The 17,491-nt window shown below is 39.3% G+C and overlaps 1 long non-coding RNA gene across 7 annotated transcripts; it reads right to left on the reverse strand.

Moving 5' to 3' along the window:
- Positions 1 to 248: 248 nt before the first annotated feature.
- On the reverse strand, positions 249 to 17,059 carry LOC149661410 (uncharacterized). Of its 7 annotated transcripts, none has more exons than XR_016368881.1 (5): positions 12,860 to 17,059; positions 11,353 to 12,745; positions 10,830 to 11,108; positions 7,031 to 10,752; positions 249 to 6,940 (listed from the first exon to the last, which is right to left on the reverse strand). It is a non-coding gene; the product is annotated as an uncharacterized LOC149661410 (long non-coding RNA). The 7 variants fall into 7 exon arrangements; XR_016368885.1 differs by having other exon boundaries at positions 7,031 to 7,413; positions 10,670 to 10,739; positions 10,830 to 12,745; XR_016368882.1 differs by having other exon boundaries at positions 7,031 to 7,413; positions 10,670 to 10,752; positions 10,830 to 12,745.
- Positions 17,060 to 17,491: the final 432 nt, after the last annotated feature.

Here is a 17,491-nt window from a genome sequence, read left to right on the forward strand (position 1 = left end):
AGAGGTATCATATACCGACTCCTTCTTCACCCAAAAGTGTCAAATGACCGAGAGAAAGATCCGAAACGTCGGGGATTAATTAATTTTCGTCCCGGATAAACTCGTCTTACACGCAACGTACGACAAGCGGTGCGCGATCTTCTAACGAATTTCCTACGGGAACGTTCTCCCTCAAGTTTTAAGATGTACCGACACTGTATCGTACGACTACATCATCCTCTGAGGAATTCCGAATTCATCCCACTTCCAATAAAGTAAGTCTGGAATTTTTCCATTTTCTCTAATGCGTTGCTCAACAAACATTTCTCCGAAAGCTTAGTATACTTGAAAACTGAGAAACGCTACGGGATAAAGTTTCAAATACCATGAACTGCTTTAAAACGTGTTTACCTACAAATTTTGATAACCTTAATAGGTTTTTTAAAAGGTATTTTTCCGTCAAACCTTCTTCAAAATTTAATATCAGAATTTTCTGCTCCGTGTAATTGAAGGTAACACATTTTTGCATGCACGAAATGGGGATATTTCGAAATTCGAATTTTTAGCATAACTCGCAAAATGTGATAGCGCGTGTATTTGTGAAATTGAATCTAGATTTCTATGGGTAGTAGCTAAAGCGTTTTACTCTTTGGGCAAGAAAAATAGGGTGACCACGACATTCTTGGCAAGTAACGTTTCGTAAGCTCAACCCACTCTTATTGGATCACCCTGATGATATTGACGTTTAAAACAAACTGTTTTTGTTTGTTACTCGTGACACTCCTATTTCTTTTATTTTTATAACACTAGGTTATGTACTTCTAAGAGGGGATATAAGGTATTTATGATATAGCGATCTTGGCTAAGAAAATCCATCTCTGGCGCGCTTGCCGTTTTGGCTTTTATATCCTGGCATAAGAGGGTGCGATAGCGATGGAGGTTGTAGGTCGGGGTGCTGCGTAGATGGTTTCGGTAATAGCCCAGTCACGAAGAGTTTCTTGCCTCTCACACTCTGGGAGATGATGCCCTTTGACACGTCTGCCTTCGGAGGAAAACACGGCTCTCTCTCCTATCTCTGGAAGAGATAACGCGCTTGAAGGGCGAACGAGAGAAATGGACGGGGTTGGGGTAGCAGGGTGGTTGTAGGAAATCCGCGCGTTGCGGGGAAGCTTGCCTAGCCGCATCCCTAACTCCTTGAAAGCAAGGAAATTACATAAGGAGGGTTGGTGGTGTAGCTCTCTCGCGATAAAAAGGCCAAACAACGTCGTAAAAATTGAATGCTTAAAAGGCCAAATAGGACTTGGAATAGTCATAGGGCGATATTCTTTATGACCACCAGTTTGTAGGCTAGAATGAGAAGAAAAGCTAACACTGGCCCCAAATATGATATTTGTGACTTCTTGTGGGGGAAACGCTTTTTCTTTCTTGTTCTTTTCTTTCAATACGTATATGGCGGGGAGCAAATAGAAAATTTACTTTAAGTTATTATTCGCAACGTTATAAAATAGCCAGAGGCGTTGATACATAACCACTGGACACTGGCTTATGTGGGGAGATAAAACTTGCGATACGAAGGGGACAGATTCCACTGCAAGAAAAAACACAAGGTCTTGGTGGGCTTCAAGTTCTTGACTGTCAACTTGACCTAGATGAGATTGAAAATCTGAAACAAACCCAGTCTTAACGAATGAAATTTCTATCGAAATTGAATAATCCTGTTCTTGGAAAGCAATACTGTTGCGCTAGTTTATTTTTTTTTAAACTTTTTAAGGGTATTTTTTTACCCTTTTTTAAAGGCCAGAGTTCGAATAAACTTTTCTTCTTCTTGTTGGGAGAGAGAGAGAGAGACGGAACTCGGAAGGGATCAGTCCGATTCTTCGCGGGATTCGTTTCTCCTTTTTCTTCTCGCGTATATATCGTGCCAATTGAAAGGAGGGGGTTCCTACCTACGAGTATTTTTCTCTTTCAATCTCGACTATTCAGCGGCCTAAGCCTCTATCGGCTGGCTCAGTCGGTGGAAGGAAAATAAAAGTATGGGATTGCTAGGAACCACGCGGTACGCGCGTCTTGGAATAAAAGCCCCTTCGCTACCCGCCATAGCTGAACTGAAAAAGAACCCGGTAATCTTAATCAATCTTCGCCAATTGTCCAAGAGCTTGGCCTTCCGAGTTCCAGGCGAGTTCGCCTATTTTATCCAGAAGTCTTGAGAAGCTGGACTTTTGCCCCTCCTATTTTGAAAGAAAAGCGAGCGTGTATGAATGGATTCGCGCCTCGCGCCGGGGACCTGAAAAGGAGATGAAATCGGAAAAAGTTACCACGATCTCCAGGAATAAGAGAAAAGGGCGAATTTTTCCTCTTCCCTCATTTTTTTTCTCTCTCTCTCTCTTTCCTCTCGCTCTCACAGAAAAAGCGGATTACTTCCTAGCCAGCCAGAACCAGTGATGAATTGTTCGGTGGCGAAGAATTATTAGTACTGCCAAAATAAGGGTGATAGGCTATCTTTTCACTTACCGCGTTAATGAGTCATTAGTTATAGGAAAGCTTCCCTCAAAGTCACGATCGCTTCGCTTTTTCACTTAAGGAATACTTAAATGAAGTATTTCAACTAGAACACTGTATTTAGTTGTGTCTGAATGGTTTCCTCTACTAATCTTTTGATCATGATGATAAAATGGTAAATATTTTCCCAATTTTCAAAGGAGTATGGGGATGATTCTCTCAAGAAATAATATTTGAAGAATGGGACTTGCATTTTCAGTGAAAATGGAAAAGTATCTCTTTAAAGCTAGTTTTCTATAGCATTATCGGATAAGCTTTCGGCGCGGTTTTAGGTATAGATCTCATACAATGTCCTTAGAAAAAGTTAGACTGATTGAACGGTTTTTCTTGCGCCTGAGATTACTTTTGGCTTGTATTTTTCCTTCATCTTTACTTCTGTTCAGGTGCATAGGTTAAGGCGCAACACTACTTAATATTAAATCCCACAGTATAGAAAGTAGTGTTTCAGATGTGTGGGTGAAAAGGAAATATAAGATTCTAAGCGTTCCGTTACGGTAACTCGGAAACTAACTTGACACTTTATTCGATAAATTCCCAAAATATCTTTTCTTTCTCTGGCGGAAGTCACCTGTGTACGTGCACGGCCATATAGATAATTGGTCCACCACCTTTTCTTACAAAGTATTACGAAGATCGATTTTGTTGCTACATAACCAAGGCTTACGGTATTGGTATCGAACAAAAAGTGAAAGGAAGGGCGTCTATTCACTGACTTAGAGGCAATAGAGCTTGAAAGTATGGACGAAGATAGAAACATGGTAATGACGAAACAGCGTATCCCTTGCCTTATTTTCCAGCGGAGTATTCCTAATAATCCAACGCAAAAGACTGAAGAGAAAAAAACTCTTTGAGAAGAGGAAAAACATTTTGACTCTGGTTATAGAAAAAGTTGCATCAATTCCAGAGTATATATGTATGTAAAACTTTCCCTTTTCGTTTTTCTTTCCTGAAAGCCTGGAACGGGAAACTTAGACCGGAGTAATCTTAAACCCGAAGCTCGGTTGGAAATGAGGGCTAGATTTTTCTTTCATGAAATATTCATCGGAAAAGCAAACAAAGTCTTTAGGCACGGTTAAAGCCGCCTGGATTTTCGAGGCTCAGCTTCATCAAGGGGGCGATACATTTCCTCGGGAAAAGTGATTAATTTACACGTGATGGAGACTTGGAAGACACGACACGACGCGTCTCGCGCCAGTTCATCCGCGTGAAGGAAAGCCGTATCAAAACTGGTGATTGGAAACCTACAACCTTTCGCCAATTACAAAAAGGAAAGATCCCTAAGCCTTTGCAGAATTTTACTCGCCTCGTTTCATTGGATCAACTGAGACTCTCTTCTAATTACGTTTTTAGATGAAAAGCGACGATGTTGATAAGAAAGAGAGTTTTATTATTTATCCTAGCACAATTTGAATCCTTTTGATCAGAGATTTCGCTTACTTACTAGGGTTTAGTCACTGGTCGCTTGAAAGCGATTCTTCGGTTTTGAACATAAGACTCGTATACGTCTTGGTATTAAATAGAGAAGGTTAGATTGAGAAGTAGTGAAAGTAAAGCGAAGTTTTATAGCCCCACCATCTATTTATTACCGTCGTCCTTGGTGCCGTCACGAGTAATTAATTACTTCTCTTAAAAAGGCATTAATTTTCTATCGCCTCACGGCCCAGTAACAACCTTATATACCCAAACGCTAAAAATGCCGCGCGAGAACTTTCAGAGAACCCTGCCTCTCTTCTCTTGACTTCCAAATCTTTCAATGCGGGCATAGATTCGGATATAGTTTCCAAAATTCTGTCCACTTGTCTGTGATTTATTTGTTTAAAGTGGGGAAGGGGATTCGATAGGTGTAGAGTAGACTGCAAAGTCGGCCTTTATTCAGCTTCGATTTTTGGAGCGGGAACTGAAAACTGAACTCATTAATCGCGCGTCAGGGTTGAACTAATGCTAAAAGTCTATAGTAAACAAGGGGGTCTCTTTGATATCAAAGTCTAATGACGAATCGATTAGTTATATACCAACCGAGCGAACCTGTTTCCTGGTTTAATCCCCAACTTAATGACTCTATAATTGACCACTAATTCAAACACTAAAAGGAAATATTCCTGCATGAAAATGTGATTTTGAACCACCACGTCATGCCTTCATAAATCCAAAATTATATCTTGAAGTCTTCATTCCATAGTTAATTTTGAGGAGATTTTACTCGGTTACTTGTTGGTGTTGAATTTAACTAATTGCAACTCTGGTCATTCATCATTTAGCTCGCGTACTCACTTACGAATGGGCGGACTGAAGCCCATTTCAGACCAGCCAACCTTGAAAGATATATCATTGTTTGTTCTTTTTCTATTTTCTTTCTCTTATAATCTTCTCTCTTCCAATTTTTATTTAGAGGTAATTTTGATCCGGATAGTTGACTTAACGGAGTTGGTTTGCTTGTTTGTTCGCTTGCCTTAGACCTAATACAACTCTCTTCAAATTAGCCTTCGGATTGTTTCCACAGAGTGGCTTTTGATAAAGGCCACGGTGTGGAAAAGGGAATGTGATGGCAACAGCGTGTCGTGTCTCGATAGCAAGCTAGCTGTCGTGTCTCACGCGAGCAAGCGAGAGAGAGAACCGAGTCTTCCTTCCGTAAGTTGCTGAAGCGTGTCGGTTGCGCCAAAAGGTCCTCGAATCTCGTGGATGGAGTTCCTACCAGCGCGTGCACTGTTCATTTCTTTTACATACCTACCCATAATCCTTTTAATTGAAATTAGGGTACTGGCCTGAGAAAAAGTCGCGCGAAAGGGAAAAAAAGGCGGGGTGTAATAACTCGGCGCGACACGGGACACGAATGTCACATCACGCGTAGGTATTCGTTAATTCATTATTGCCTGTATTTTTTTTCAAGAAATTCGATTATGGCTAGCATACAAGTACACGGACACATTCGTTGAGCGATCGCGAGTCTGTTGCACAGTTTTTTCCCCTCTTAGTTTAAGACACGCGCATACTCGGCGTGGTAATTAATTATACCAGAAGCGCAACGCTTGATCGCCAAACATTTTTTAGTCTCCATCTTATTCTACGAAGAAAATTGGACACTTTTTCTTCCAAATTGATTCTTTATTAGGCTGTCATTTTTTCCATTTCTCTCGTAGGGGAATTTGACGTGACTCTATTGATTAAGTCGATCAATAAGGAAAAAAAGGCCGGCCTGGACCTTCCTCGAAAATGGAAGACACGAATCAAGTTTCGTACGAGGATATACGTAAACTAATCGGCTCCGGCGTCTACAAATATATATATTTTCTCTCCTCTTTTCTGATGAATCATGAAAAACTTATGAAAAATTGGTCGTTTTGGGAGAGAGAGAGAGAGAGAGAGAGCGGGCGAGCGAGCGGGGCTTCTTTCAATACTTTGCGTCGAAGCCCTAGATATATAAGAACCCAGGCCGCGGAATTCATTTCTCTTTAACGCTTCGTTGCTTGACAAATGCGTTGCTCCGATAATCGAGCCCGAGAGTCACGCGTTTCGTTTCGTTACGTCTAACACCTGCGTTTCGGGCCGGCCCAACCTATATCCCAATGATGGCCCGCGCTTTTGACTTAATTCTTTTTTATTTCACTCGATACGTATGTCCCGTATAACCGCTATACGTATCTCTTTCTAGATACAGTTCCCTTAATGATATTGACGATAGCGTGTGCAAAATCTAAAAAGTTAGCGAATACAGTATAGTCCAACTTTTAATCTAGGTTTCAGAGCTTAATGAAGAATATGATGTTAAGGTTCATTGGAACTACTTCCATCTAACCCTTTGAGTCTTAAACAATAGACGAAGTTTTCAATGGCCTAGCCTGTATAGTTTCTGCCGTCCAACCCTGCACAATTTCTTACAAACTTAGTTAAGGGTCATTTTACTTATGACGAAAGGCATAGAAGGAAATTTGACGTAGCATTTGCATTTCCCCCACCCGAAAAATATCTCTAGAATGCGAAATTGATTCCGAAAGCGTTTCTATTCGAATATCTAGACACGGGAGTCTGTTTTTACCCGTAGTTGACAACGATAGGGAACTGTACGGCTTTTCTTTGGGTTCCCGCGAAACTGTTCAGTGAGGAAGCAATTCGACTTCGAAGAGGGACATTCCAGGGATTCGGATCGTAAGGTAGTAGAACCATCCTTATATACATAGGAGAAACGCGGTGATTCGTGTTAAGGTTGTTTTTTACGACGTGAAAAATATTCCTCGAGAAGTATTAGGCCTAAAGGAACAGATTTCAATATCCAACCGTACGGTGTTCCTTTCCTCTCCTCTCTCTCACTTTTCGCATCTTGCCGGGAGCGATATAAAGTCGTCCGTAACGCCGAGCGATATTGGCTTGGTTGGCGTCCGGGCGAATCTCCAAATGTTCCTCTTCCCTATTAGATTTATGTTCCGAGACGGAAAATTCGCTTTACTAAGACGATTATTGATCAATGCGAAACCAAACCCTGGAGTCTGGGACTTACTCTCTTCCGTGAAGTCTCTATAGCAGCATTTGCAGATACTTCCATTCAGAATAATTCTGCGAAGTAAGAAATAATCTGCAAAATTTTCACGAAAAGCGGACAAAGTCAAACAACTATAAATAGAAATATGGTCAAAACACTTCTCCGAATCGAAATCCTTTTAATATTTGTGCCTCTGTTTTTCCATGAAAGTTTCCTCTATAAGTGAAGTGGATTTATGTCGTTGTCGATTAACAACGACATTTTCAATGAATTTTCAAAGGAAGGGTGTTCAAGGAAGGTAGACCTAGAATAATATTGCTCGAGTTTCATTGACTGAACGAAGAGCTTCTTTTGCGAATGGGATCACATCACACGTTTTGGTCAAGGCACCAAATGATTCTCTATAACGAGAAATATATTATTTGGGAGTTATCATAAGGTTTATAGCTTTGTTATAACGATTAAAACGTTAAGACTAAACGAAAAACGCGTGGGATTTTGCTTCCTTAACTTCTAGAAACAAAAGGGTTAGAGGCCTAGTATTTCCGACCCTATTTCTTTAGTTCTTCTCCGTTGGTTTCGCTTTTTCTCATTTGTTATCTCGAGCCACACTACTGTACCGCGAAGTGGACGTTCTCTTTACACGCCAATAGATAATCACACCAGCTACTTACAACGTCCACCCATCCGCGTTCTAGGCTCGGGATAAATTCTCGGCTTTCGCCAAAAGCGGTCTCAAGACCGTAGCCTTCTTCTTTACTCTTCAACTCGTTTTTTCTTTGACGTGTCATCGCCTTCTCCGTGTCCGCTGGTGGTCACCTACCCATTTCCACCAAGCATCCGAAAGAACTGGAGCAGATCCTTGAGAAAGAAAGATTCAACCTTGGAACAACCAGCTAAAAACACCGCTCATGCTCTGTAGAATCGAGATTATTCCAAGCTTGCGAATGTGTATAGAAATCTAAAAGTTCTGGAGTTGAGGTATATATAACGGTGGAAATTTAGACCACGTCTTTTGACTTGCAAATTAGCAATCTCGATTGGTATCGCGAAAGAAATGGGAGACAGTTTGCACTTTATACATTCCTTAGATGGTGTTACCTCTTTATCCAACGGAAACCAACTCTTTTTGTTTTAGGTCTTGTATACTAATAAGAAAAGACTAACTTTCTTAACTTAACTATACTTTGAAGGTCCTTTTATACGGTACAGGGTTGTTAAGATACTCGAGGCGAATGCGATATTTTTATTATTACACTATAATCTACTGAATATTTTAATTAAATTCAAGTTTCGTTGTTGAACATTTTTTAACAACACCAGTTCCCATTTCAGTTGTAACCACTACATTTTAGGAGGATGTTTTCCAGCCCATGCCTTTTGTTAGTCAATATACATATAATTAAGAAAAAGTTTGTTTCGTCCATTTCCATTAGAAGTTTATCTTTACAGGTCAGCGTTTACGTGCCCGAATCAAATAGACTGTAGTGTTTTCCCAATAGGCTTATTGAATTTCAAATCAAAGTCGATCGATCAAAGTCGTCCCAAATAACGCGACCGGCTTTAATTAACACCAACACGAAAGCACGTGTGGGCCGAATGGATATTGGCGTGTACAATATACGCCCGAACGATATCTTAACGCGAATTTTGCGCCCCCTCCATCGTCAAACAGAGAGAGAGAGAGTCAGAAAGTGTGTGTAACTTCTCCAGTTATATCCATAGTGACATCGTTGTCAAATTGACGTTATGTTAACACCCCTTTACCATTTAAGGAATATACCACCTAGAGTTAAAATCTTCCTACATACATCTTCTTTGTTTTGTTTGTTCGTAAACATTGTTTGTTTTATGTTTCAAAGATTCCGTACAACTTTTTAATGAACCTTTTCAGAAAGGAAACAGTTATAAAAAAACACGTGACTTCGCGTGACGTCTTTTCTCGCGGTATACTTGCTATTATTTATTCAATTTATGCTTAACGTTTTCATAAAGTTCAAAAGTCAAGGCCGAAGAAAGTAGCGACGAGGTTGTTAATAAGAAAAACTCGCTTTCCAATTTAAATCCGGTTTTAGAAGTTTTGTAGAAATTTTAGCGTGTCGTTTACTTTACTCCTTTGGTCTCGGTCGTAGAGTTTAACGCTTTATTACTATTATTATTATTCTTCTCTTTGATTTTGCCGCATTAATTAATAGTCGACGGAAAATTTAACGAATAAAAATCTTTGGGTATTAGAATATGTATTATATAGATTTCGACGTTTGTAGATAGATAAATTCAACCAAACCATTCCATTTATATTAATTTCGACTTTCACCCGAATGACCTGAACTTCGTAACTAGAGGTTGGGTCGCAATTTCAGTCACGTATCGTTTGAAATTGTTGCATTTTTTGATATGACATTAATTAATTAATTTCTATTTCTAAACCGTCGTTTTCACTCACCAATGTGGAATATAGTTTAAGGCACCAGGGATTGTATTTCTAACAACCAGTTAGCTTAGTATTGCTCCTTTTCCATATGACATCGCTTCAATAATCCATACATTTATAGTCGAAATACGCGTTTGAAGTTACTTACAATAGAGGCAACTTCACGCTATGAGCTCGTGGAGCTTGGAAGAGGGTCAAAATTCTAATGAAGCGAATTTTCCTTATATATCTTAATGGCTTTGGACCCCCTCTCTCTTGTTCATGCCCCTTTTCGATGCGATATCCTATTTCTGTCATGTTTGGTCATTTTAAATCCCATTGAACTCTCTTGAACCTCCTGCTTCCCTTTCCATTTAAATCCGGCGCTATTTCTCCAGTTAATTTGTAAGCCACTGAATTATACGTATGAAAGCGCGCGTGCTGTTCGTATCCTCATAAGTCTTGTAACTCCATATTAAGTTACTAAGTGAGCCTTGATTTCGTTAAGGATATAGTAATGGGTTATCTTTGCGGAAGGACATAGGAAATGTATTTACGCGTACCGGGCTTTGCTAACATGAGGTAATGAGCTTATTGGGGAATTATATAGCTTATGTTATTGCGCAAAGTGGGACTGGGAATAGAGAGATGCGAGTAATTGCCAGGTCCTACTAATATTGGTCCAAGTAGTTTGCGGGGATGACTCGATTGCTAATCCGTATATTAGACCTGTAACTCTAGAATTTAAGGGCTAAAGTGTAATATTCCGTTTAGTGTGATGAACTAACTAGCTTTGGATTTCCAGTTTCGTTGATCCATTTAATTTTATACCTAGCTTTCTTTGATTCTTGAACTGAACATTCTTTAAAACCATTCTCCAAGACAACGTTCATGCCGGTATTATGTCTCTTAATTTACTTCCTCCCGCTATAGTGAAAGGGTATGCTGAATCCCGATCGTATTTGAACTAATTCGTTGGTTGACATTTGTAACTTGAATATTCTGACTCGTTATGTTAGTTTTAAAATAAATACCGTTACAGTCTCTTTAAAAATGCAGGAAATGCCTGAGGTAGAATTTTCTCTAGAGCCGGACTCGGCCTTTAGCCTTTATTTATCCATAGTGTTTTAACCGTAACGCACTTAGCTCTCTTATTTAAAGAGAGGTTTTAGGGCCTCAGGTATCTAATTTCGTGCCTCTTTCATTTGCGTTATTTAAAACACACACTTAAATCTTTAGCTTACAAATATTTTTAAATATTAGCCCTTGGCGTTACATCCCTCCAATTTGAAAGTCGGCGGTTTTTAATTCTTCCTGAAAAGGATAACTGGAGGAGATTATAATTAAAAAGATGGCTTAGATAGGTCTCTTTTAACAAAATGACAACCAATTTTTATGGTTTACCTTGACCTCACTAGGATGATTGTGATTCATAATTTGAAACAAGTTGTATCCTTGAATGTAGAAAGTACAGATTTGCTTTTCTATTTTCTCGTAAAGTAATTGGCGAGATTTTCTAGAAGTATATGGACGAACAAATAAGTCCAAGGGGTTTATGGGCAAAGAAGTGAAGAGTAGAGAACTTCCTCCCTGCATCTATCTTGATAATGTTTTCTCCTGTACCATTTTGATCTATGGACTACGTTCCTTCGGGTAGTAGCTAAACCATTTTCTGGTATGGTTCTAGTTTAGAAAGAGAGTGAAGGCCAATAGTTCAGACGGAAACGAGGCCGGAGGAAACCCTAGCTATATTCTGCCTCTCTCTACTCCGTCCACTCCATAGCTATGGCAAAGGCTTAACGATTTCCTCTAGTATATAGTTATAGAGTTATATACGAGACCATAACGGGAAAAAGGCGGAAAACGAGAAAACGAACCGATAGGCGGAAAAATATGAAAGAGAGGATAACGCAATTTTTAGCCTCACCAGAAATGACTGATTTGGCTTCTTCGTAACTAATCTTCTGACTATGAAGGTGTTCTTTTCTCAGTAAACGCATTGGGTGTGCGATAACTGTATGGATTATTGATACCAACTTGTTTCGTTCCTCTCCCCAACACACACACTCTTGTGGAATTTGCTTTGCAGGCTCCCATTGCGTCTGATGAGTGGCCAGAATTCCTTATTTACTGTCTCCTTTTCCTATTATCATTTGAATGAGTTAGTGGCTGACTCGTTACTTTTTCTCGAGCGTTCTGGCAGGCGCCACAATAGGCAAACGATAATAACAATTTTTCTCGTTCTATTTCAAAGAATCTGGTTGTATTACTTGTAACTTTGTTACTAACAACGATTTATTTATCTTTTATATCGAATAATTCGTGTATCTTTCTACGGTTGTTTACAGTTTTTACTAAGAGAAAATCAGGCAACTTTTAAAAGATTACTTGGACTTCAAGTATAGCAAGAAAATAATTGTTATTTTGCAACGCTGGGCAAAATATTCCCTTATGAGATTTAAGCTGAAGTTCTGAACGTGGAGCATAACACAATTTATACTTGAAGTTTTTTTTTCAAGATGGGGGGAAAGATAGCAATATAATGTTGCGAGGCAAACTTCTCCGAAAGGGTACTTTATAGAAGAGATAACAAAATATTGTCTTAAACATCCCCTATTATATGAAGGCCTCAAAAAAATTTCTTTCTTCGAAGATGAATTGTTATCTTTCAATATAAAGTCGTGCAATTTCGCTAGCCATATTTTACAGAGGAGAGATTGCGTTGCTTTGGGAACATAAAATGATGTTCTAAAAAAAGAGTACCTTTTCAATTACAAACTTAGTGATATACGACAATGAAATTATTCGATTTTGAAATAAATTGGCAAAAATCAATTACAGTTTTTTCTTCTTGAACCTACAAATATATAAGTCCATTTATAATCGGGATCAGTATATGATAAGACCTTTATTGGAATATATAAATTATCCGTCCAGGAGCGAAAGTGTGTGTAGCGTTTCGGGTAGACGTTTCGTTCTTGGAGAGGGTTTTTTTTTCTTTTTTCTTTGGATGAATTGGATTCCTTCTTTCCGTCGCGGAGAAAGCAATTTCTAGATGAAGCCGAGCTGCTTGGCTTGGCTCGCCGATGGTTCTGGTCATAGATGCTGATCGCGTATATCTCTCATAGGTCAACGTCAATAAAAACGAAAACCTTCCTTCGCTTGGCTGCTTCAATTTCCCGAGCTGAAATGGAAGTTTAACTGCCGGCCGATTCTATATACGGGCAAACCTTTCCCATCTACTTTACTACCATATGGACAACGTGGCTCGGATCAAAAACTTCCATGGCACATAGCTTGACGAACTTTAACAGTGGAACCTGCTCGTGTTTGGATGGGAAACAAACAATTAATGCCATGTGCGATGTTGGTGTTTTCCATTTGAGTTTTTTATCCGAACCACGCTGTATAGCCAACCGTATAATATGACTTACATTGCCGTTCTTGGGTGCTCTAGGGTGCTCCCGAGCGAACCGATTTCTACCTTCTTCCCATGAGCCCATCTAGATTCGGATTGGGATCTAAAGGCATTCGATAAGTCCTCCGAAAGAGAGGTGGTCCACTTGCCAGATTTCTATATTAGGTTAAGTATTAACGGAGTCAAGTTGTCTTCTCATAGTATTCCACAGTTTAAATTGCACTTAACCTTATTCGAATTCCAAAGTAGAATTTTGCTCCACTTGGCAAAGGTTAAGTCGCAGTTATGCTGGAAAATCTCCCAGATATAATTCTTCTTATCATTAAAAATGTTCCATTCCGCAGTTCGAGTTTGAGCGAAAGAATGCTTCGCTTTTATCTAAACAGATGCTTTCTGCTTTCAAAGGATAATCCTACAGTTTTGTAATAAACTTTTATCTGACCGGGTGTTATTATAGCTGCCTTAATAGAGATTGAACACGTTTTGCGCTATAGCTATCTCCTTATCGTCAATACCGGGCACAGTTTTACGCGTAGAATGAGTCTAACATGTACCATGGGTCGGGTTTTAGCTTCCGACAACAAAAAGGCTCTTCATCAATACCCATCCCCGAAATTCTCCTGCAATTTCGCGGAGAACTCTGATAATAAATGAATGCTACCGTATAACGGTTGAACACCGTACTGGGACGACACCGTTCATTCTTTCTCAGTCTTTTTTTCTGGCTCAGGCGCCCAAAAAGCGAGAACGAACGGAGAGAAACATTTTTCAGAGAAGCAGGTGACACTTTGACACGTGTTTACGAAAGCTCTTCTCCCCATCTTTTGGTGACGCTCGTCTGCCTCGTCTTTATGAGTCGCGACATATGTTAATAACAATCATTTATAAGTTTCTCCTACGAGTGTTTATCTAGGTTACGACTATTACTTAACGATCAGAAGTAAACCTGCAGTGTACTTTGCGCTCCAGAAGTGATTCTACATTTTTATATCGGAAATCACCCTAAAGCAAGTAGTCCACTTAGCCTTGCGAAACCGTATCGTTACCGTTTAAGTTCGTAAATCATCCGAAAGAGGGCGCCCATTACCTAAGTCCGAAAGCATCGTTTAAGAAAAGTTATCAGATGGCGTTCTGTTCGTATTTGGATACGTGACGTTACGTTAACGATACGGTTTCACAAGGCTTAGTGGACTACTTGCTTAAGACTACTTCGAACTCAACTTTCTTCGCTAGCTCTGATAAACACTCAAACTTAGTTTAGAAGTACTTTACTTATGGTGGCGCTTACCGTTGTGAAAAATTGTACCACTTTTCCCAATTTTAGAAAATAAGGACTCCTTAAGGCAGTTCGCGATGCGGGACTGCCGACTTTTCTTAACACTTCACGTAGCCCTCGATTAAATTCCCCGTTAGGCCCAAATGCAAGCCACCCTCGCACTAAATCTCTTGGCCAATATCGAAAATAGAAATGAGTTGGATGGAGAGAAAGAGGAAAAGAGTTCTTCAAGTTTTCGAACTAAACCATAACTCAAAAGAGGAGCCAAGTAAATTTCATTTCTGGAGTCTATAGGACTAACTGAAAAGTTAATGGAAAGCTTTTCGCCGAAATTTAAATGGAAACTATGCTAATTTGAAAGGCGATTATCTAAATGTAGTTAGGCGAGAACGCTGTAATTTGGTGGCAAGTTTGAAAATTCCATATCCTTAATTAATTAATGACAGAAATCTATTCGTCTGAAATTCGACTCTGAATTTATACCGTTGGTATGTATCGTATTTTCGTGTTTTGTTATACTTCGACAAATATACTTCTGATTATTGTTAAATTGTTTAACAGACGCCATATAGTGTTTGCCTAAAACCACCAAATTTATATTATTACCATAAATTTATAATAAAACCCAATAAGTTAAAGGCTCATTTTGTAAGCGCGTATTATAGTTTCTTTCGAAAGTCAAGTCTGTGACTGACGTAATATTTTAAAACGCTTGAAAGCATTTTCAGTTTCTTAGCGAATATTTATAGTTTGAAACGGATGAAAAAGACCAAGTGCGCTAGTTTAACTTATTGTTTTTAGTAATTAACTTATGCTTTAACGAAAGGAAAGAGGGAAGTCGCGGAATTCCGCTCGCGTTGGCAAATTCTCCCGCTTATAATTTGACTTTGGGATTATGATGAACGACAAGTTTTGCGCCAGCCCGCTTTATTCAACAAATATAACGTTTCATAATCATTAGCTAATGAATGCCGTACGTAATATTCTAATAATTGTCGGGAAATCGGGTTTAGAGGTCCTCGCTCTGTAAAATCAGATTCTCTAGGGGAGCGAGATGACCAGTCTATATAGGCTTAACTCTAATGAGGCGATCAAACATTCTGACCTATTGAACGACACCTACAGCTTCCTAGTCATTCCCCTTTAATATAATGGGGTCTCGAACCAAACTCGTTCTTAATCCATTTTCTCATAGGTAAAATAACCTTTCAATAAGTTTTTATCCGCCTTGGTATTGTGGAGAATCGTGAAAGTACCGTAGAGTTTGAGCTAAGTTTCGAAACTTCTTCAGCGGAAGAAGATTTTTAAACACTATTTTGCTTTTCCTGCCACGAAAACGGCACTTTTTAATTACCATTTCAACCAATAGTCAGTCTACCGTAGTTTTCCTTGGGCCTTTATTAAGAACCTCTGTAAGGCGACAGGCTTTGGAAGGCCTGTATTACATTTTCCCAACTGTATGTGTCTTCACTTATCAACATAAATGGAATTTTATTAACATATGACATTTGCCAATATCGATTAATTCCGCAGTTGGATTATAACGACCACAGAATCCCCCCCCCGTTTCCCAGGCAATATTATTAACTCAACGGGGGTTTTCACTTTTTGGCCACTTGCGCCTTTTGTTTTCGCTTATTACACAGCAGGGGGTTTATAATGCAATTAACTTTATATTTTCCCTCGAAATTAACTCTTGGTGAAATGTATTAATCATTCCTTTATTATCTCAATGTCATCGTTGGTAAAATATTTTGTAGGGGATTGAAACGAATTTTAATATTATTCAGTCTTAATTTCCAAGCATAGAATCTATCCTCGTGTTCAAACGAACTACTTTTATGAAATTATTTTAGTTGGAAAGTGAATTTTCTGGATCTAATGGTGTAAGCTAGATGTATCGTTTTGCGAAAGATTGTATTTCTCTCCCCCATTTCTTATAAAAGTTGTTTCCTAGAAATTTCTCTAAAAAGTGGCCAATTCTTTGCGCTCGCTCGGTTTCGAAAGAGGGCCCCCTTGCTTCTGGCTTCCTCGCCATACAGGGAAGGTCCCTAGCCTCGGACGCGATGGATTGTGGTTTTAGTTCTCTATGACGGAACGGCGTGAAAAAGAAAATGGCCCGATACGAGAACTAAGAGAGAGAGAAAGAGCAGAGAATGAGAGAGACTCCATTAAGTAGTCGTTGGAAGCTCAAGAGAGAAAAGCGTGGACAGTGAAAAATAGAGAGCTGAGACTAGAGCGTTCTTCGGAGCGCGAGAAAGAGAATGGAGTCTCATATACACCGTACGACCCTTTCGTATATATTATAGATTTTCTTGTGCCCCAGTGAATGTCATTTCCAGGCATATGTGTGCTTGGAACTCCATTCCCCCAACGAAAAGCCACTAAGAATTGAATAGGGATGAATGCTCTAATCAGAAATGAAAGAAACAAGGCAGCGTGATGAAACGTTTTGCCCTATAACTAAATCTAGGGTCAGTAGCTCTATCTTGCAATGCTTTTTTATGAAAATCAGATATTGCTATGACAAATAATTTCCCAAAGACAGAGATTTAAGTTTGAATTAATACGGCGCTGTTGCACTCGTTTACAGACTGTTTCGACGCATATTTTTCACGCAAGAACATCGACTAGAATCATGCACTTGAAATATTTTATGGAATTTTTGATCCCATTGAAATCTACATTTTTTTAAAATATCTTTTTATTTACAACGAAAAAACCCGTAGACTGTAATGGTTTTTCCCCATTGAATGACTCCTCGATGCAACTTTGTCTCACTTTATGCCATCGGTCTTAAAACTTCCTTTTCCAGGGAGTTAAAACTCGCTCTAAGAAGGCAACCTTCAATATGAAAACATCCAATAAAGAAAAGGTATCGGGAGGGTTGAACCATTGGCATCCCCATCCATCTATAGCAGTTGAAGGGGGAACGATAAATTGGCGTCTTTATAGAAACCAATTTTATATATATTTTTTCTCAGGTAGCATCTCTTAGCTTGGTGAAGGGTTTTAGTTGGATTCTAGCTCTGCGTTGGACAGGTCCGCGTGGGTTATTGTACGCGTCGTACTCGTACACGGTATTACTTGAATAGCGGTGTACCGCCAAGTTACCCTCCGCGGAATGTTGTTTTTCCGAGTCGCCCCAAATTCAAAACGATCACGGAAAGAAGTGAAAAGAGGAGCGCCTTAATAATATTGCCACTCTTCACGCGATATTTTTCTCCTTTTCTTCAAGAAAGAAAGCGTAAGATTTGATATTGCTCGTATACTATAGTCCACTCCGGTCGCTTCTAACGAAATACCCCGCATTTTTCCGGCCATAAGCGTGTTATTGGAACTATCAAATTCCGCGGTTTACAGAGTGGTCTA

Source organism: Phalangium opilio, unplaced genomic scaffold (assembly GCF_054372755.1).
Source record: "Phalangium opilio isolate 3A_F unplaced genomic scaffold, DU_Popi_V2 ptg000070l_1, whole genome shotgun sequence".
Taxonomy (NCBI): Eukaryota; Metazoa; Arthropoda; class Arachnida; order Opiliones; family Phalangiidae; genus Phalangium; species Phalangium opilio.